General features: G+C 66.8%; 1 protein-coding gene across 2 annotated transcripts in view; it reads left to right on the forward strand.

Annotated features, from left to right (window-relative positions):
- Positions 1 to 311: 311 nt before the first annotated feature.
- LOC141978927 (zinc finger protein 251-like) overlaps positions 312 to 21,129 on the forward strand; it is a 29,165-nt gene continuing 8,347 nt past the window's right edge. Inside the window, exon 1 of one of the 2 annotated variants that reach the window (XM_074941321.1) lies at positions 312 to 377. The gene's annotated coding sequence lies outside the window, so the exon portion shown is untranslated. Of the gene's footprint in view, positions 378 to 18,013; positions 18,063 to 21,129 lie in introns of those variants that run through there. The other variant, XM_074941320.1, reaches the window with a different exon arrangement.

Genomic DNA, 21,129 nt, shown 5'->3' on the forward strand with positions numbered 1-21,129 from the left:
CCGTCCTGAGCCCCCAGGGGAGGGGGGCACCCTGACCGCAGCACCCCTCTCCCCCCAGCAAGCAGGAGGCTCCGGGGAGCAGCTCCCGGGCAGGAGCAGCACGCAGGCCGGGGAGGGGGGGGACAGCTGAACTGCTGGCAATTGGTAGCCTAATTAATTTTGCACCGGGAGCTTAGGGGAGCTGAGAGGGGGCTGCCGGCCCACCCTGCTTCCAAGCCCCCCCCAGCCCGCTGCGACGGGCTGCTCTTCCTGCAAGCCGGGGACGAAGCGGGCGGCCCCCAAACGACATGAGAAGGGGGCCTTGCACAACTTTAAACGAGCCTGTTCCCTAATTGATCAGCCGGGAAACAAGGGAGGCCATTCAGTGAGGAGTCCCTGTGAGTATTTCCAGCTGCTGCATCCCTGAAGCAGGGGGTCACGTAATGGATTCACTGGACTTACGGGGTCCACTGGTTTTCGCTTTGTTTTGGTTTCAGTTGCTTCCTCTTTTTCAGCAGTGAAGGTCTCTGTCATCTCTACAACCCTTAAAACAAAGAGAAAGCAGAAGTGGGGGGGGGGACCAGCCCAGGACGGGAGGGAGACCTGAGCCAAGAGAAATGAATTAACTTTGTCAAGTTATCTTAAAAGTACAGGCAACGGCTGTGAACTTAGCAACTCAAAGAAGATGTACAGGAAAACTGAACCTCCTGTCTCAAATATTTTTAAATACCGGTTATCTTATTGGCTCTGAGTGAGGGTCCCTGGGTTAAAGCCGTTGGGAACCTGTATCCCCCGTTTTTGTCCTGGCTCTGAGAGGAGTGTTCTGGCTAGCCCTGAATTTGTTCCCCCAGTCTCTGTTGCTTTTGCGTTGCCTGGATTGTTATTTTCTAACTTTTTCTTTGTGTCTGTTACGCGCCCTGGCAAATTCCCGTCCGTGTTTCCCCACTGTGTTTTTTACCACTCCTGTGGGGCACTTTTACTTGTTACCCAAACTCTGTGGGGATTTGAAGGGAGGGGAAAAGGGGGTTCCCTAGCTCAGCGTTTTCTGTCGTGTTAGATCGCGATTCCCGCACAGGGCAGCTCGCCACTTACCGGGCCCGTGGTCGGGGAATCGGTGTGGTCAGTTGGCGTGTGTGTGTTTTTAGAGCCTGCAGCTCAGCAGACGGCGGGAGCGTGACCCAGTGGGGTTAAGGGCTCAGTATGTCGGTACCTCGGGAGCGCCGCTCGGCGCTTCTGTCCTGGGAGCGCCGATGTTCTTAGCCGATCGCGCAGCAGGTTCATTCAGCAGACCTCCGTGTTACGCGTGGCCAGGCTGATTGTCCGTGTTAGCCCCCTGGATCGATGTCTGCCGTGACACTAACACGTGGCTGCTCGTGGCAATGGCCTCGGCTCAGTCAGCGGTGGGATTTTCCGCGGTCCCGTAGGCTGGAGAAAGGGCAAAGGCGAGGTACCCAGACATTTATAGGCTGAGACAAGTAACTGGAACATACAACGTACGTCCCTCCTTACCTGTTTCACGACATCCATTTGTCACCTCGCCGTGTTCCTAATATCGTTGACAAAACATCCCGAGGCCCTGTTTGGTCAAACCGTCTTATGTTGTAGTCAGCTGGGATGTATCTCTCCCGGCTGGAATATATTTACATACCTCTCTAGTGCCTAGGACTCTAGTCACAACTTTGCCAAGTTCACGTACTGGACGGTGAACCTGTAGACATCTGCTTTTATACATGGCCTGATTTTGGTTCACAGCCTCAGACCTTGCCCCAGACTCACGGCTCCAGGCTCTTTCTACAACACCAGAACCTAGGGGTGACCGAGACCATGATTCTTCAGGGCACGTGTCCTCTGAAAAGTGATTTATTGTCTCTTTGACGCCCATTTCCCCCTGTTCTGACTCCGCATCCCTCCCGCAGCCAGGGACAGAACCCAGGAGTCCTGACCCCCAGGCCCCCGGATCCACCCCACTTCCTGGTGTAGAACAGCAGCTCAGACCCCCCTGCCCTCCCATGCAGCCCCCCTGCCTTTCTGCAGTGGGGGGGGTGGGGGTGGCTGGGCTTTGTCACACCCCAGCCAAACCATGGGGCCTGGCAAAGCTCCCACCTTCTTCTGTTTCTCTTTCGCAACATCCTGAGGGTGGAGAAGGGAACTCAGCTCGGCCTCCAGACCCTGTGAGCAGCTCAGCCCTGCTCCCCGGGGGATGTGATATGGGGCCTTAGGGAACCGTGGTGTCCATCTGATTCCCAGTGTGAACCTCCTGTAACCCCGTAGACCCCACTCCCCTCCCGGAGCCAGGAGAGACCCAGGAGTCCTGGCTCCCAGCCCTTCCTCCACCCCGCCATGTTCTAGCCACTACATGCCCCTTTCCTCCCACAAGACAAGATACAACCCCGGAGTCCCGATTTCCATTTCCCCCCAGCTCCAACCACTAGACCCCACTCCCCTCACAGAACAGGAGGTTATATCCCCATGGCTGGGAGAGGTTCACGGTCAGGCTCACCAGAAATGGACTCCGGTCCCTGGGCAGCTCTTGGGAGGCTTCTCCTTGTACGGCATCTCCCCTCTTGTCCTGTTAGGAAATGCCTCCGAAATGTATCTCCCGCAAATCCAGCCTCGAACCCCCCACAGCCCCAGCCCAGGCCCCTTAACCCAGGAGAGAGCAAAGAACGGCAGAGGGGCCGTGGGAAAAGGTGAACACTTGGACACCGCTTGCCACCTTCTGCAATTTCTCTGTTCCCAGCTGGTCCGTACTGGGCAGGTCAGATGTGGGGCTGCGGGATACCCACGGCATCTGCTCCCCACATGCAAGGGGCCATTGACAGCTCTGGGAGAAGGAGCGAGGAGTCCTTGTGGCACCTTAGAGACTGACCAATTTATTTGAGCGTGAGCTTTCGGGAGTATAAGCTTCATCGGATGCGTGGAGCGGCAAATACAGGGGGAGATTTATATTCACACAGAGACCATGAAACAATGGGGGTTACCACACAGGCTGTGACTACCAGAGTGATCAGGTGAGGGGGCTATGATCAGGGTAATCAGGACGGCCCATTTCCAACAGTTGACAGGAAGGCGTGAGTAACGGGAGGGTGGGGCATTATGCAAAGTAAAACTATTCCCCCCCCCAGCTAATTTTCCCCCTACACTGTTCCTCACACCTTCTTGTCAACTGCTGGAAATGGGCCACCCCCATTCATTTAGGGAAGGCAGGGGGCCCTTCCCCCAGTGATTTGTGGAGCAGGAGGAAAGATGCTGCCCCTCCCACCCCACCCCTGCTGCATCCCACCCAGCCCCCTGAGCTACCCCCTCCCTGCCCCCCTGAGCCACCCCCCCCCGCACCCAGCCCCCTGAGCTACCCCCCCGCACCCTGAGCCAGCCCCCCCCCCGCACCCAGCCCCCTGAGCTACCCCCCTCCCTGCACCCTGAGCCAGCCCCCCCCCGCACCCAGCCCCCTGAGCTACCCCCCCGCACCCTGAGCCAGCCCCCCCCCCGCACCCAGCCCCCTGAGCTACCCCCCCGCACCCTGAGCTACCCCCCCCCGCACCCAGCCCCCTGAGCTACCCCCTCCCTGCACCCTGAGCCAGCCCCCCCGCACCCAGCCCCCTGAGCTACCCCCTCCCTGCCCCCTGAGCCACCCCCCCCGCACCCAGCCCCCTCTGAGCTACCCCCTCCCTGCCCCCTGAGCTACCCCCCTCCCTGCCCCCTGAGCCACCCCCCCCGCACCCAGCCCCCTGAGCTACCCCCCCGCACCCTGAGCCAGCCCCCCCCCCCCCGCACCCAGCCCCCTGAGCTACCCCCCTCCCTGCACCCTGAGCCAGCCCCCCCCCGCACCCAGCCCCCTGAGCTACCCCCTCCCTGCCCCCTGAGCCACCCCCCCCCCGCACCCAGCCCCCTGAGCCACCCCCTCCCTGCCCCCTGAGCCACCCCCCCCCGCACCCAGCCCCCTGAGCTACCCCCCCGCACCCTGAGCCAGCCCCCCCCCCCGCACCCAGCCCCCTGAGCTACCCCCCTCCCTGCACCCTGAGCCAGCCCCCCCCCGCACCCAGCCCCCTGAGCTACCCCCCCGCACCCTGAGCCAGCCCCCCCCCCCGCACCCAGCCCCCTGAGCTACCCCCCCGCACCCTGAGCTACCCCCCCCCGCACCCAGCCCCCTGAGCTACCCCCTCCCTGCACCCTGAGCCAGCCCCCCCCCGCACCCAGCCCCCTGAGCCACCCCCTCCCTGCCCCCTGAGCTACCCCCTCCCTGCCCCCTGAGCCACCCCCCCCGCACCCAGCCCCCTGAGCTACCCCCCCGCACCCTGAGCCAGCCCCCCCCCCCCCGCACCCAGCCCCCTGAGCTACCCCCCTCCCTGCACCCTGAGCCAGCCCCCCCCGCACCCAGCCCCCTGAGCTACCCCCTCCCTGCCCCCTGAGCCACCCCCCCCCGCACCCAGCCCCCTGAGCCACCCCCTCCCTGCCCCTGAGCCACCCCCCCCCCGCACCCAGCCCCCTGAGCTACCCCCTCCCTGCCCCCTGAGCCACCCCCCCCGCACCCAGCCCCCTGAGCTACCCCCCTCCCTGCCCCCTGAGCCACCCCCCCCCGCACCCAGCCCCCTGAGCCACCCCCCTCCCTGCCCCCTGAGCTACCCCCCTCCCTGCACCCTGAGCCAGCCCCCCGCACCCAGCCCCCTGAGCTACCCCCTCCCTGCCCCCTGAGCTACCCCCCCCGCACCCAGCCCCCTGAGCTACCCCCCTCCCTGCACCCTGAGCCAGCCCCCCCCGCACCCAGCCCCCTGAGCCACCCCCCCCGCACCCAGCCCCCTGAGCTACCCCCTCCCTGCCCCCTGAGCCACCCCCCCCCGCACCCAGCCCCCTGAGCTACCCCCTCCCTGCCCCCTGAGCCACCCCCCCCGCACCCAGCCCCCTGAGCTACCCCCTCCCTGCCCCCTGAGCCATCCCCCCGCACCCAGCCCCCTGAGCTACCCCCCTCCCTGCCCCCTGAGCCAGCCCCCCACCCGCACCCTGCCCCCTGAGCTACCCCCTCCCTGCCCCCTGAGCCACCCCCCCGCACCCAGCCCCCTGAGCTACCCCCTCCCTGCCCCCTGAGCTACCCCCTCCCTGCCCCCTGAGCCACCCCCCCCCGCACCCAGCCCCTGAGCTACCCCCTCCCTGCACCCTGAGCCACCCCCCCCCGCACCCAGCCCCCTGAGCTACCCCCTCCCTGCCCCCTGAGCCACCCCCCCCCGCACCCAGCCCCCTGAGCTACCCCCCTCCCTGCCCCCTGAGCCAGCCCCCCACCCGCACCCTGCCCCCTGAGCTACCCCCTCCCTGCCCCCTGAGCCACCCCCCCCGCACCCAGCCCCCTGAGCTACCCCCCTCCCTGCCCCCTGAGCCAGCCCCCCACCCGCACCCTGCCCCCTGAGCTACCCCCTCCTGCCCCCTGAGCCACCCCCCCCGCACCCAGCCCCCTGAGCCACCCCCCTCCCTGCCCCCTGAGCCAGCCCCCCACCCGCACCCTGCCCCCTGAGCTACCCCCTCCCTGCCCCCTGAGCTACCCCCTCCCTGCACCCTGAGCCACCCCCCCCGCACCCAGCCCCCTGAGCCACCCCCCTCCCTGCCCCCTGAGCCAGCCCCCCACCCGCACCCTGCCCCCTGAGCTACCCCCTCCCTGCCCCCTGAGCTACCCCTCCCTGCACCCTGAGCCACCCCCCCCCGCACCCAGCCCCCTGAGCCACCCCCCTCCCTGCCCCCTGAGCCAGCCCCCCACCCGCACCCAGCCCCCTGAGCTACCCCCTCCCTGCCCCCTGAGCCACCCCCCCCCGGACCCAGCCCCCTGAGCTACCCCCCCCGCACCCTGAGCCAGCCCCCCCCGCACCCAGCCCCCTGAGCTACCCCTCCCTGCCCCCTGAGCCACCCCCCCCCGCACCCAGCCCCCTGAGCTACCCCCCTCCCTGCACCCTGAGCCAGCCCCCCCGCACCCAGCCCCCTGAGCTACCCCCCTCCCTGCACCCTGAGCCAGCCCCCCCCGCACCCAGCCCCCTGAGCTACCCCCTCCCTGCCCCCTGAGCCACCCCCCCCCGCACCCAGCCCCCTGAGCTACCCCCTCCCTGCCCCCTGAGCCAGCCCCCCACCCGCACCCAGCCCCCTGAGCTACCCCCTCCCTGCCCCCTGAGCCACCCCCCCCCGCACCCAGCCCCCTGAGCTACCCCCCCCGCACCCTGAGCCAGCCCCCCCCGCACCCAGCCCCCTGAGCTACCCCCTCCCTGCCCCCTGAGCCACCCCCCCCCGCACCCAGCCCCCTGAGCTACCCCCCTCCCTGCACCCTGAGCCAGCCCCCCCGCACCCAGCCCCCTGAGCTACCCCCCTCCCTGCACCCTGAGCCAGCCCCCCCCGCACCCAGCCCCCTGAGGTACCCCCTCCCTGCCCCCTGAGCCACCCCCCCCCGCACCCAGCCCCCTGAGCCACCCCCTCCCTGCCCCCTGAGCCACCCCCCCCCTGCACCCAGCCCCCTGAGCTACCTCCCCACCCGCACCCAGCCCCCTCCCTGCCCCCTGAGCCACCCCCCCACCTGCACCCAGCCCCCAGCTACCCCCCTCCCTGCACCCTGAGCCAGCCCCCCCCGCACCCAGCCCCCTGAGCTACCCCCTCCCTGCCCCCTGAGCCACCCCCCCCGCACCCAGCCCCCTGAGCTACCCCCTCCCTGCCCCCTGAGCCACCCCCCCCCCGCACCCAGCCCCCTGAGCTACCCCCCCGCACCCTGAGCCAGCCCCCCCCCCCGCACCCAGCCCCCTGAGCTACCCCCCTCCCTGCACCCTGAGCCAGCCCCCCCTGCACCCAGCCCCCTGAGCTACCCCCTCCCTGCCCCCTGAGCCACCCCCCCCCGCACCCAGCCCCCTGAGCTACCCCCTCCCTGCCCCCTGAGCCACCCCCCCCGCACCCAGCCCCCTGAGCTACCCCCTCCCTGCCCCCTGAGCCAGCCCCCCCGCACCCAGCCCCCTGAGCCAGCCCCCCCGCACCCAGCCCCCTGAGCTACCCCCTCCCTGCCCCCTGAGCTACCCCCCCGCACCCTGAGCCACCCCCCCCCGCACCCAGCCCCCTGAGCCACCCCCCCTCCCTGCCCCCTGAGCTACCCCCCCCGCACCCAGCCCCCTGAGCTACCCCCTCCCTGCCCGTTGTCACGGAGTGTGGGGGAGTCCAGGCCCTGCACCCCTCTTCCTGGGATTCACTGAGACTCTCAGCCAGCCAGTAAAACCGAAGGTTTATTGGACAACAGGAACACAGTCCAAAACAGAGCTTGTGGGTACACCCAGGACCCCTCAGTGAAGTCCTTCTGGGGGAGCAGGGAGCTTAGACCCCAGCCCTGGGGTTCCCTGTGTTCCTCCACCCAGCCCCAAACTGAAACTAAACCCACCGAGCAGGTTCCCTGCTGCAGCCTCCGTCCACATTCCTGGGCAGAGGTGTCACCTCCCCCTCCCCCTCCAGGCTCAGGTGACAGGCTCTCAGGTCTCCCGTCCCCAGGGCACATTCCCAGGTCAACACTCCCCCCTCCCTGCTGCGTCACATCGTCACATCTCTCCCCCCTTCGAGACTGAACTGAGCGGGGTCACTGTGACCAGTGACCTGGGGAAGTTCGGGGCCCCCTCTCCGGGACAGCGCATCCGCTATCAGGTTGGCACTTCCCTTCACGTGGACCACGTCCATGTCGTAATCCTGCAGGAGCAGGCTCCACCTCAGGAGCTTGGCGTTGGCTCCTTTCACCTGGTGCAGCCAGGTCAGGGGAGAGTGGTCGGTGTACACGGTGAAGTGTCGCCCGAAGAGATAGGGCTCTAGTTTCTTGAGGGCCCACACCATGGCCAGGCACTCCTTCTCGAGGGCCGCGTAGTGTTGCTCCCGGGGTAGCAACTTCTTGCTCAGGTACACGATGGGGTGTCTCTCCCCCTTTTCATCCTCCTGCATTAGCACCGCCCCCAGTCCCGTGTCGGAGGCGTCGGTGAACACCACAAAGGGCTTGTCAAAGTCTGGGTTTGCTAGAACTGGGCCACTGACCAGAGCCTCCTTCAGCGCCCGGAAAGCCTCCTGGCACTGCTCGGTCCAGACCACCTTGTCTGGCTTCCCCTTCTTGCATAGCTCAGTGATGGGGGTGGCTATGGCGCTAAAGTGGGGCACAAATCTTCGGTAGTATCCTGCCATCCCAATAAAGGCTTGGACCTGCTTTTTGGTGTGGGGAGCGGGCCAGTCTCTGATCACCTCCACCTTGGCCGGTTCCGGCTTTAGGCGGCCGCTCCCCACCCGATGGCCCAGGTAAGATACTTCAGCCATCCCCACCTTGCACTTCTCCGCTTTGACAGTCAGCCCAGCCCCCTGGAGTCGGTCCAGCACTTGTCTAACCTGGGACACGTGGTCCTCCCAGGTCTGGCTAAAGACACAGATGTCGTCAATATACGCCACGGCAAAACTCTCCATCCCCCTCAGGAGCTGGTCCACCAGGCGCTGGAAGGTGGCCGGCGCTCCCTTGAGGCCGAAAGGCAGGGTCAGAAACTCATAGAGCCCCAGAGGGGTGATAAAGGCCGATTTCAGCCGGGCATCTGCATCCAGCGGCACTTGCCAGTAGCCCTTTGTAAGGTCCATGGTGGTAAGGTACCGAGCTCCTCCCAGCTTGTCTAGGAGCTCGTCCGGCCTGGGCATGGGGTAGGCATCCGATACAGTGATGGCATTGAGCTTCCGATAGTCCACACAGAACCGGACTGACCCATCCTTTTTGGGGACCAGCACCACCGGCGAGGCCCAAGGGCTGGCCGATGGCTGGATCACCCCCAAAGCCAGCATGTCCCGGACCTCTCTTTCCAGTCCTCGGAAGGGGAGCATCTTATCGGTGGGTGCGACCTTGTCTGCACCCGGTGGACAGTCAGATTAGTGCGTCCAGGCTGGTTGGAAAACAGCTGTCGGTACGGATGCAGCACCCCCCTGACCTCAGCTTGCTGGGCAGGGGTGAGCTGATCCGAGAGGGGGATTGTTTCCAGGGGGGAACCAGCTCTGGTCCCAGGGAATAGATCTACTAAAGGGTCATCTCCCTGCTCCTCCCACTGGCCACACACAGCTAACACCACATTCCCCCTGGCATAATATGGCTTCATCATATTCACATGGTACACCCGGCGGTGGTGGGCCCGGTTCGACAGCTCCACCACATAGTTTACCTCATTGAGCTGCTTGACGACCTTGAACGGGCCCTCCCAGGCGGCCTGTAGTTTGTTCTTTCTCACGGGGATGAGAACCATCACCTGATCCCCGGTGGCGTAGGCACGGGCCCGCGCCGTGCGGTCATACCAGACCTTCTGCTTCCTCTGGGCTCTGGCCAGATTCTCCCTGGCCAGGCCCATGAGTTCAGCCAGTCTCTCTCGGAAGGTCAGGACATACTCCACCACTGACTCTCCATCGGGAGTGGCCTTCCCCTCCCACTCGTCTCTCATCAGGTCCAGGGGGCCCCTCACCCTCCTTCCATATAACAGTTTGAAAGGCGAAAATCCGGTAGACTCCTGGGGCACCTCCCTGTACGCGAACAGCAGGTGAGGTAAGTACTTGTCCCAATCCTGTGGGTGCTGGTTCATAAAGGTTTTCAGCATCATCTTTAGCGTCCCGTTAAACCTCTCCACCAGCCCATTGGACTGGGGGTGATACGCTGAGGCCCAGTCATGCCGGACCCCACATTTCTCCCACAAGCACCGGAGCAGGGCCGACATGAAGTTGGAGCCTTGGTCTGTCAAGACTTCCCTGGGGAACCCCACTCGGCTGAAAATGGTCAGGAGCGCATCTGCCACGGTGTCTGCTTCAATGGAAGCTAAGGGCACTGCCTCGGGGTAGCGGGTGGCGAAATCTACCACCACCAGAATGTATTTCTTCCCCGACCGGGTCGTCTTGCTGAGAGGCCCCACGATGTCCATGGCCACCTTCTGGAAAGGCTCCTCTATGATGGGCAAAGGTCTCAACGCCGCTTTCCCTTGTCCCGGGCCTTCCCCACCCTCTGACAGGGGTCACAGGATCGGCAATACTGCCGGACGGTGGTAAAGACCCCGGGCCAGTAAAAGTTCTGTAGCAACCTCTGCCGGGTGCGCCGGATTCCCTGGTGCCCTGCGAGGGGGATGTCATGGGCCAGGGACAGGAGCTTGCGGCGGTACTTCTGGGGGACCACCAGCTGCCTCCTGATCCCACAGGACTCCCCTTCCCCTGGGGGAGCCCATTCTCGGTACAGGAACCCCTTCTCCCACAGGAACCTCTCCTGGCAGCCTCTCCTCATGGTCCGTCCCTCACTGAGGTCGGCCAGGTCCCTGAGCTTCCGCAAGGAGGGATCTTTCCTCAACTCGGCCTGGAACTCAGCGGCTGGGGAAGGGATGGGGCCCGGTTCCCCCTCCGTGGCCAGGTCTGAGGCCGCAGCCTCTCTGAGCCATGCCCCTCGGCGCTCCCTCCCCACCCGAGTAGGGTCTCGCGCCTCCAGTGTGGCACCCTCCCCAGGGTCAGGTCGCAGTGCCCCTCGCCGGCTCTGGCTACGGGTCACAACCAGGGCGGTCTGGGGTCGCTTGGCCAGTCCTCTAGGTCTCCCCCCATCAAAACTTCAGTGGGCAAATGGTGGTGTACCCCCACATCCTTGGGGCCCTCCTTGGCCCCCCATTTCAGGTGTACCCTTGCCACGGGCACCTTAAATGGGGTCCCGCCCACCCCCGTCAGGGTCAGGTAGGTGTTGGGCACCACCCGATCTGGGGCCACCACCTCGGGCCGGGCCAGCGTCACCTCCGCGCCCGTATCCCAGTATCCATTGACCTTCCTCCCATCCACCTCCAGGGGAACAAGGCACTCTCTCCGGAGGGACAGCCCCGCACCCACCCTGTAAACCGAGCACCCTGAGTCCAGAGCCTCCAGCCCTCTGGCGGGGCTGGCTGGGGGTACTCTTCCCTCCTGAGCAGGTGGCAAACTGGTAGCCCCCCTTTCCTGGGTCGCCTGCCCCTCGTCCAGCTGAGTCCCTACCCAGTTAACCCTGGGTAGGTTGGGTCTGCTCAGTTTGTCCCTGAGCCCGGGGCACTGGGCCCGTACGTGGCCTCTCTGGCCACAGTGATAGCAGCTCAGGTCACGTTGGTCCCCTCGAACGGGTCGGAGGGGCCCGACACCAGGCGTTCCCCTTTGGAGGGGGTTCTCCCTATTTCCCCGCTGGGAGGCCCCATGGTGACTCTCTCTCTGCATCGGGGGGGGCCTGTTCTTTTGGGACTCCTCCCGGCTACCCCCTGACCGACTGTTCACAAACTCGTCGGCCAGCTGCCCTGCATGCTGGGGGTTCGCGAGCTTTTTGTCCACCAGCCACAGCCTCAGGTCGGAAGGGCACTGTTCATACAGGTGCTCCAGTACAAACAGGTCAAGCAGGTCCTCTTTAGTTTGGGCCCCCGCTGTCCACTTGCGGGCATATCCCTGCATCCTGTTGACCAGTTGTAGGTAGGTGACCTCAGGCGTTTTACGCTGACTCCGGAACCTTCTCCGGTACATCTCGGGGGTCAGCCCAAACTCACGGAGCAGAGCCTGTTTGAACAGTTCATAGTCCCCTGCCTCTGCCCCTGTCATCCAGCTGTAGACCTCCACGGCTTTGGGGTCCAGTAAGGGGGTGAGGAACTGGAGCCTGTCTGCAGGGTCAACCCTGTGCAGCTCGCAGGCATTCTCAAAGGCCGTCAGGAAGCTATCTATGTCCTCCCCCTCCTTCCGCTGGGCCAGGAAGCACTTATCAAAGCTCCTTGCAGTCTTGGGTCCCCCCTCACTCACCGCAGCCGGGGCCCCACTGCTCCTCAGCCTGGCCAGCTCCAGTTCATGCTGTCTTTGTTTCTCCTTCTCCTGCTGCTCATGTTGACGCTCCCTCTCCTTCTCCTGACGCTCCCTCTCCTTCTCCCTGACGCTCCCTCTCCTTCTCCTCCTGCTCATGTTGACGTTGTTTCTCCTTCTCCTCCTGCTCATGTTGACGTTGTTTCTCCTCATGTTGACGTTGTTTTTCATGATCCTCCAGCTCCCTCATTTTCCTCTCCCTCTCCCATTCCAGCCGCATCCGCTCCAGGGATGGGGAGCTCCGCTGGGAGGATCCCTGCTGGCTGCTGGGGTCAGGGGGCCCTCGGTATTCGCTGGGCTTCCCACAACCCCTCCCCCAGGCATAGGTAGGAAGGGTCTCGGGGTGTCCTGGGCAGCAGTCTGACCCCTCCCAGCCTGGTCAGGCCCCAGGGCCCACGCTGCGTCCGCCGGGCGGCTTCCCTCAGGGACAGGGATCGGGTCATCCAAGCGATCCCTCTCCTCCAGCTGGGCAATCAGCTGTTCCTTGGTGGACCTCCCGACGCGCAGCCCCCTCTGCCTGCACAGCTCCACCAGGTCGCTCTTAAGGCGTTTAGCGTACATCTCCCGGCTGGCCACTCGCAGGCCGGGCAGCTGTCCACGGTTTCCAGGAAAAGCCCCTAGTGTGCCAGTCCTTCTTGAGGTCACCACCTCTTTGCCAGGGTCGAGTTGCAGACTCCTCCGCCCCTGGGACCGCTCGCTGCAATCCCCCGGGGGACCCTGTTACTGCAAAAGTCCTTCTCTCTGGTCACACACAACCGCCCCCTGAAACCGTCTCTCTCTCTGAATCTTCAGCACGCCTGGTCCCGTCAATCCCCCTTCGTTTTACTGTTCCCCAGTCACTTACTGCAGGAAGCGCCGTTCACGGGGTGCAGTAGATCCCACCGCTGCCACCAGTTGTCACGGAGTGTGGGGGAGTCCAGGCCTGCACCCCTCTTCCTGGGATTCACTGAGACTCTCAGCCAGCCAGTAAAACAGAAGGTTTATTGGACAACAGGAACACAGTCCAAAACAGAGCTTGTGGGTACACCCAGGACCCCTCAGTGAAGTCCTTCTGGGGGAGCAGGGAGCTTAGACCCCAGCCCTGGGGTTCCCTGTGTTCCTCCACCCAGCCCCCACCTGAAACTAAACCCCCCCAGCAGGTTCCCTGCTGCAGCCTCCGTCCACATTCCCCGGGCAGAGGTGTCACCTCCCCCTCCCCCTCCTGGCTCAGGTGACAGGCTCTCAGGTCTCCCGTCCCCAGGGCACATTCCCAGGTCAACACTCCCCCCTCCCTGCTGCGTCACATCGTCACACCCCCTGAGCCACCCCCCCCCCCGCACCCAGCCCCCTGAGCTACCCCCCCCGCACCCTGAGCCAGCCCCCCCCCCGCACCCAGCCCCCTGAGCTACCCCCCTCCCTGCCCCCTGAGCCACCCCCCCCGCACCCAGCCCCCTGAGCTACCCCCCCGCACCCTGAGCCACCCCCCCCCCCCGCACCCAGCCCCCTGAGCTACCCCCCCGCACCCTGAGCTACCCCCCCCGCACCCAGCCCCCTGAGCCACCCCCCTCCCTGCCCCCTGAGCCACCCCCCCCCGCACCCAGCCCCCTGAGCCAGCCCCCCCGCACCCAGCCCCCTGAGCTACCCCCTCCCTGCACCTGAGCCACCCCCCCCCCGCACCCAGCCCCCTGAGCTACCCCCTCCCTGCCCCCTGAGCCACCCCCCCCCGCACCCAGCCCCCTGAGCCACCCCCCCCCGCACCCTGCCCCCTGAGCCACCCCCCCCGCACCCAGCCCCCTGAGCTACCCCCTCCCTGCCCCCTGAGCCACCCCCCCCGCACCCAGCCCCCTGAGCTACCCCCTCCCTGCCCCCTGAGCCACCCCCCCGCACCCAGCCCCCTGAGCTACCCCCCCGCACCCTGAGCCAGCCCCCCCGCACCCAGCCCCCTGAGCTACCCCCTCCCTGCCCCCTGAGCCACCCCCCCCCCGCACCCAGCCCCCTGAGCTACCCCCTCCCTGCACCCTGAGCCACCCCCCCCGCACCCAGCCCCCTGAGCTACCCCCCCGCACCCTGAGCTACCCCCCCGCACCCAGCCCCCTGAGCTACCCCCTCCCTGCCCCCTGAGCCACCCCCCCCGCACCCAGCCCCTGAGCTACCCCCTCCCTGCCCCCTGAGCCACCCCCCCCCCCGCACCCAGCCCCCTGAGCCAGCCCCCCCGCACCCAGCCCCCTGAGCTACCCCCTCCCTGCCCCCTGAGCCACCCCCCCCCGCACCCAGCCCCCTGAGCTACCCCCTCCCTGCCCCCTGAGCTACCCCCCTCCCTGCCCCCTGAGCCACCCCCCCCCCGCACCCAGCCCCCTGAGCTACCCCCCCCGCACCCTGAGCCAGCCCCCCCGCACCCAGCCCCCTGAGCTACCCCCTCCCTGCCCCCTGAGCCACCCCCCCCGCACCCAGCCCCTGAGCTACCCCCCCGCACCCTGAGCCAGCCCCCCCGCCACCCAGCCCCCTGAGCCACCCCCCCCCCCGCACCCAGCCCCCTGAGGCTACCCCCTCCCTGCCCCCTGAGCCACCCCCCCCCGCACCCAGCCCCCTGAGCTACCCCCTCCCTGCCCCCTGAGCCACCCCCCCCGCACCCAGCCCCCTGAGCTACCCCCCCGCACCCTGAGCCAGCCCCCCCCCCCGCACCCAGCCCCCTGAGCTACCCCCCTCCCTGCCCCCTGAGCTACCCCCCTCCCTGCCCCCTGAGCCACCCCCCCCCGCACCCAGCCCCCTGAGCTACCCCCCTCCCTGCCCCCTGAGCCACCCCCCCCGCACCCAGCCCCTGAGCTACCCCCTCCCTGCCCCCTGAGCCACCCCCCCGCACCCAGCCCCCTGAGCTACCCCCTCCCTGCCCCCTGAGCCACCCCCCCCCGCACCCAGCCCCCTGAGCTACCTCCCCACCCGCACCCAGCCCCTGAGCTACCCCCCCGCACCCTGAGCCAGCCCCCCCCCCGCACCCAGCCCCCTGAGCTACCCCCTCCCTGCCCCCTGAGCCACCCCCCCCCGCACCCAGCCCCTGAGCTACCCCCCCTCCCTGCCCCCTGAGCCACCCCCCCCGCACCCAGCCCCCTGAGCTACCCCCTCCCTGCCCCCTGAGCCAGCCCCCCCCGCACCCCAGCCCCTGAGCTACCCCCTCCCTGCCCCCTGAGCCACCCCCCCCCGCACCCAGCCCCCTGAGCTACCCCCTCCCTGCCCCCTGAGCCACCCCCCCCCGCACCCAGCCCCCTGAGCTACCCCCTCCCTGCCCCCTGAGCCACCCCCCCCCCGCACCCAGCCCCCTGAGCTACCCCCTCCCTGCCCCCTGAGCCACCCCCCCCGCACCCAGCCCCCTGAGCTACCCCCTCCCTGCCCCCTGAGCTACCCCCTCCTGCCCCCTGAGCCACCCCCCCCGCACCCAGCCCCCTGAGCTACCCCCTCCCTGCCCCCTGAGCCACCCCCCCCGCACCCAGCCCCCTGAGCTACCTCCCCACCCGCACCCAGCCCCCTCCCTGCCCCCTGAGCCACCCCCCCCCGCACCCAGCCCCCTGAGCTACCCCCCCGCACCCTGAGCCAGCCCCCCCCCGCACCCAGCCCCCTGAGCTACCCCCTCCCTGCCCCCTGAGCCACCCCCCCACCTGCACCCAGCCCCCAGCTACCCCCCTCCCTGCACCCTGAGCCAGCCCCCCCCGCACCCAGCCCCCTGAGCTACCCCCCTCCCTGCCCCCTGAGCCACCCCCCCCGCACCCAGCCCCCTGAGCTACCCCCTCCCTGCCCCCTGAGCCACCCCCCCGCACCCAGCCCCCTGAGCTACCCCCTCCCTGCCCCCTGAGCCACCCCCCCCCCGCACCCAGCCCCCTGAGCTACCCCCTCCCTGCCCCCTGAGCCACCCCCCCGCACCCAGCCCCCTGAGCTACCCCCTCCCTGCCCCCTGAGCCAGCCCCCCCCGCACCCAGCCCCCTGAGCTACCCCCTCCCTGCCCCCTGAGCCAGCCCCCCCGCACCCAGCCCCCTGAGCTACCCCCTCCCTGCCCCCTGAGCCAGCCCCCCCCGCACCCAGCCCCCTGAGCTACCCCCTCCCTGCCCCCTGAGCCACCCCCCCCGCACCCAGCCCCCTGAGCTACCCCCTCCCTGCCCCCTGAGCCACCCCCCCCCCCGCACCCAGCCCCCTGAGGCTACCCCCTCCCTGCCCCCTGAGCCACCCCCCCGCACCCAGCCCCCTGAGCTACCCCCCTCCTGCCCCCTGAGCCACCCCCCCCGCACCCAGCCCCCTGAGCTACCCCCCTCCCTGCCCCCTGAGCCAGCCCCCCACCCGCACCCTGCCCCCTGAGCTACCCCCTCCCTGCCCCCTGAGCTACCCCCTCCCTGCCCCCTGAGCCACCCCCCCCCGCACCCAGCCCCCTGAGCTACCCCCTCCCTGCCCCCTGAGCCACCCCCCCTGCACCAGCCCCCTGAGCTACCCCCTCCCTGCCCCCTGAGCCACCCCCCCCCGCACCCAGCCCCCTGAGCTACCCCCCTCCCTGCACCCTGAGCCACCCCCCCGCACGCCACCCGCCCCTGAGCTACCCCCTCCCTACCCCCTGAGCCACCCCCCGCACCCAGCCCCCTGAGCTACCCCCTCCCTGCCCCCTGAGCTACCCCCTCCCTGCCCCCTGAGCCACCCCCCCGCACCCAGCCCCCTGAGCTACCCACCCGCACCCAGCCCCCTCCCCTGCCCCCTGAGCCACCCCCCACCTGCACCCAGCCCCCTGAGCTACCCCCTCCCTGCACCCTGAGCCAGCCCCCCCGCACCCAGCCCCTGAGCTACCCCCTCCCTGCCCCCTGAGCCACCCCCCCGCACCCAGCCCCCAGCTACCCCCCTCCCTGCCCCCTGAGCCACCCCCCCCCGCACCCAGCCCCCTGAGCTACCCCCTCCCTGCCCCCTGAGCCACCCCCCCCGCACCCAGCCCCCTGAGCTACCCCCCTCCCTGCCCCCTGAGCCACCCCCCCCCCGCACCCAGCCCCCTGAGCTACCCCCTCCCTGCCCCCTGAGCCAGCCCCCCCGCACCCAGCCCCCTGAGCTACCCCCTCCCTGCCCCCTGAGCCACCCCCCCCGCACCCAGCCCCCTGAGCTACCCCCCTCCCTGCCCCCTGAGCCAGCCCCCCCGCACCCAGCCCCCTGAGCTACCCCCTCCCTACCCCCTGAGCCACCCCCCCCCGCACCCAGCCCCCTGAGCTACCTCCCCACCCGCACCCTGAGCCAGCCCCCCCCCCGCACCCAGCCCCCTGAGCTACCCCCTCCCTGCCCCCTGAGCCACCCCCCCCACCCGCACCCCGCCCCCTGAGCTACCCCCCTCCCTGCCCCCTGAGCCAGCCCCCCCGCACCCAGCCCCCTGAGCTACCCCCTCCCTGCCCCCTGAGCCACCCCCCCCGCACCCAGCCCCCTGAGCTACCCCCCTCCCTGCCCCCTGAGCCAGCCCCCCACCCGCACCAGCCCCCTGAGCTACCCCCTCCCTGCCCCCTGAGCCACCCCCCCCCGCACCCAGCCCCCTGAGCTACCCCCTCCCTGCCCCCTGAGCCAGCCCCCCACCCCACCCTGCCCCCTGAGCTACCCCTCCCTGCCCCCTGAGCCAGCCCCCCACCCGCACCCTGCCCCCTGAGCTGCCACCCCCCTGCACCCAGCCCCCTCCCTGCCCCCTGAGCCACCCCCACCCACACCCAGCCCCCAGCTACCCCCCTCCCTGCCCCCTGAGCCAGCCCCCCACCCGCACCCAGCCCCCTGAGCTACCCCCTCCCTGCCCCCTGAGCTAACCCCCCACCCGCACCCAGCCCCCAGCTACCCCCCTCCCTGCCCCCTGAGCCGCCCCCCCAACCCGCACCCAGCCCCCAGCTACCCCCCTCCCTGCCCCCGAGTGGTTTTGCATGTTTTTGAGCTGAGCCCCCTCCTTTGAGTTATAATTTTTGGTTGACCCCCTCCCCTATTATCTGGAAGAAAAAACGAAGTGTTTAAGCTTAAGGAGCCCCTGGAATCACAATTAAAGTTAGCCCCCTCCCAAATCTGAAATCTGATGGGGGGGGGGGCAGGGGCCTGAGACGGGGTGTGTGACTATGGGGGGCTGGGGGGAGAGGGGATCTTGTGCTCTCTGGGCAAGGGGGGAGTCAGCAACCAGGACATGCGCTTGTGCGAGGAAGTGACTCATTTCCCCCCCCGGGAGCTCACCCTTCGCAGACCGGCCTGGGCCTGGCTGCTGAGACCCAGCGGAGAAAGCCCCTGCCCTCGGCGTAGGTATTGGGGAGGGGGGGGCCCACAAGATGGGGTGGGGGGCTGGCGCAGCTGAGAGCGGGGGGCTGCGGGGAGGGGGAGGCAGGGATCCGGAGACCAGAGATCGGACCCTGGGCACGTCCTGGAGTAATGTCCAAGCCCCTGCTGCTTCCCCACCCCGTCCGAGCTGGGGAGAGACTTCCCCTGGGCCCAGCCGGGGAGGGGAATTTCTCTGGCTAGGACGAGCCCCCCAGCTGATGGAGAGACCTCGGGGAAAGTGCGGGAATTGGTGGCTCTCATCGACGCCTAGAAGATCAGGGTTGGACGGGAGGCATCTAGTCCAAGACCCCTGCTCAAAGCAGGACCGATCCCCAGCTAAATCATCCCAGCCAGAAGTGTTACTCGGGGGCCGCAGAGCTGACAGCCCCTGGGAATCTGCTCCCGGCGCCTGCCTGCGTCTGCAGGGGGAATGGGAGCTGGGTTTCATGCTGGTGCCCGGATCTGCTCCAGAGGCAACATAGGGGCGTGTGTGTGTGGGGGGCTGGTGGGCAGACCCGTCCCTGCTGGGGTTTCCCCTCTGGGGGGTCTGACGGTGTCCGGGAGGGAAGGGGGGGTGCAAGGAGAAAGGGAGGGAAGAGACAGAGTGAAACCGTCTCCACGGAGTCAGGAAATTGCAAGGAGAGGAGAAGAGAAGGGTTCCCAAAGCAGCAGGAAGGGGGGTGGTGATGAAATCACCTCTGAATTTGACAAGGAGGGGAATGGTTTTGCTGTTTCTCTCTCCAATATTGATAAAATTCTCCCCACGTCTTCCCCCATTTCTCTCTGTCGCATAGGGCTATAAAATACACATGGATCTCCCCCCCCGCCCCGTTTTCTTTCTAATTATAAAACGTTAATATGAAACCTTTTGCATTTGGCCCCTTTCCTCAGATTATTGAATATTCACACAGAGTCCTTGGTAACGTTCCCCTCTCTTTCTCTTGGTAAAAGATTGATAATCCATTAGCTCACATTTTACCTCCACTGATTGTCAATTATTGATATAAAATCCCTGACACTGTCCCAGTTTCCTCTCTCATTAGTGAAAATTGATGCAAAATTCCTTAGTTTCCACCTTTTCCTTTCGTTAGTAACCACTGATCCCAAACCGCAGGTTTTGCTATTTTCGGTGTAATGATCAAAGGTCAGATAAAATCCGCCCAGGTTTGGAGTTGTTCCCCCCCCCCTGTCCTTTAATGACCACACTTTCCCCTTTCGGGAGGAAATCTGCCCCCCTGAGTCATTCTCCACAGGGGAGGTGGCAGGGGGCTGGATTCCCCAGTGATCGGCTTTGCCCTCTCGTTTATGTCCCCTTTTATCTCCATTTAAAAGGTGGCTGATTAGAGTGACTTGTCCTATATTTAGTAGACCTCAAAACCAGAGGCCTCACCATATTTGGGGGATCAGTGTCTCCCAGCTGCTAACCGGACAGCTGGCTGGACCCTTTCCTTTCCCCCCCGATGGGGCAGGCTGAGGGGGTCACTCCCCTTGGGGCAGGGCGGCAGACCAAGTAACTACTTCTAAGTGAGAGCTGGGCAGATTTCGGAGTTGCATTGTGTGACGGGGGTGTCACGTTCCCCAAAGCTCCAACTTCAGGGCTTCAGCCGGGCCCTGCAGGCGTGAAGAAGGGATTGCCTCCCTGCCCAAATAGATTTGGGCTTTTTGTCTCCTTCCTCCGAAGCATGGGAGACGGCCATGGCTGGAGACGGCACATGGGGTGGGGTGGGGTCAGGGCTCTGGGGTGGCACCAAACATTCCCTCTCGCGGGTGCTTGGCTGGCGGGTTCTTGCTCACATGCCCAGGGTCCAACCGATCGCGGTGTGTGGGGTCTGGAGGGAATTTCCCCCCACATCAGACTGGCAGTGACCATGGGGGGGTCTGGCCTTGCTCTGCCGCGTGTGGGTCACTCTCCACGATTAACGGGGTGTATCTCACTCACGCATTTCCCTGCCGTGCCAGGGGCCATCAGCACCCCGCAGTCCCTCCTCACTTCTCCCTGCAGCGCAGAATAGTTTAGTCTCCTGCGGGCTGAGAGACTCTGGTCTCAGGTCAGTTGTTGGGTTTAGTGTGCGGTGCTGGGTGGTGCCGGTGGCCTCTGATATACAGGAACCAAGGCCAGAAGACCAGGGGCTCCCTGCTGGCTTGAAACCCTATGACCAGAGGATCCCCAAACCCCGCGACCAATGGTCCCCCCAGGAGAGGGTCCTTCGGTGTCTGATTTTAGAGGTTGGTATATTGTGCCCATTGACCTGACCCGAAGATAATAAGGGTCTTGTCCCTGAGTCAGGCCACACAGAATTAAATACAGAGAGTTCAGCGTTTTGCAGGGGCCCTCGGGGTGGGTGGCTGAGGGCAAAACACAGCCTTAGAGATTCTTCTTAAAATTAATAGAAAAGCCACCAAAGCTCCAAGCCACAAAGCCCAAAAGAAATAACAAGAGTTCTGGGGCTACCTGCGAGATCATCCTTTGCAGACGCGTCCCAGATTAGCCCCCCCACACACCCCCTTCCTGAGGGGCCTGGTGGTAAGAGACCGAGAACCAGCCTCGGCTCTGGCATGCCAGAGGAGTCCGACCGTCCGGCTTCCCCAATGCTCTCGAGACTGATGGGGAATAACAGAGCGGGTGGGAAAGGCTTAGCCCCAAACGGGGCAAGAACGCACCCCCCCTTTGGAGCACGACTGCCAGAAACTCCTGAGGAGTAGGGGGGCCACCGGTGCCCGGACTGCGGCCCCACCGGCTCCCCGCCCCGAGGCCTTGCCCTCATTCCACCTCTTCCCTCCGAGGCCCCCCACCACCCGCCGCTTGCTCCTCTTCACCCCTTCTCCGCCCGCGGCTTGCCCTCAAGGCAGGAGGGGGCAGAGAGGAGCATGCGGCGGGGGGCTGGGGGGCAGAGAGGAGCGTGCGGCGGGGGCCTCCGGGGAAGGAGGCCAAGCCGGGGTGGGAAAAGCTGCTTCCCCACGGTGGTTTGCCCCCTGACAGGGTCTTTGCCCAATCCTGGATAGTCACGTCAGTGCCCAGCCTTCCTTGGACAAATCCAGTCGCCTCAC

The sequence above is a fragment of the Natator depressus genome, chromosome 28 (genome assembly GCF_965152275.1).
Source record: "Natator depressus isolate rNatDep1 chromosome 28, rNatDep2.hap1, whole genome shotgun sequence".
NCBI lineage: Eukaryota > Metazoa > Chordata > Testudines > Cheloniidae > Natator > Natator depressus.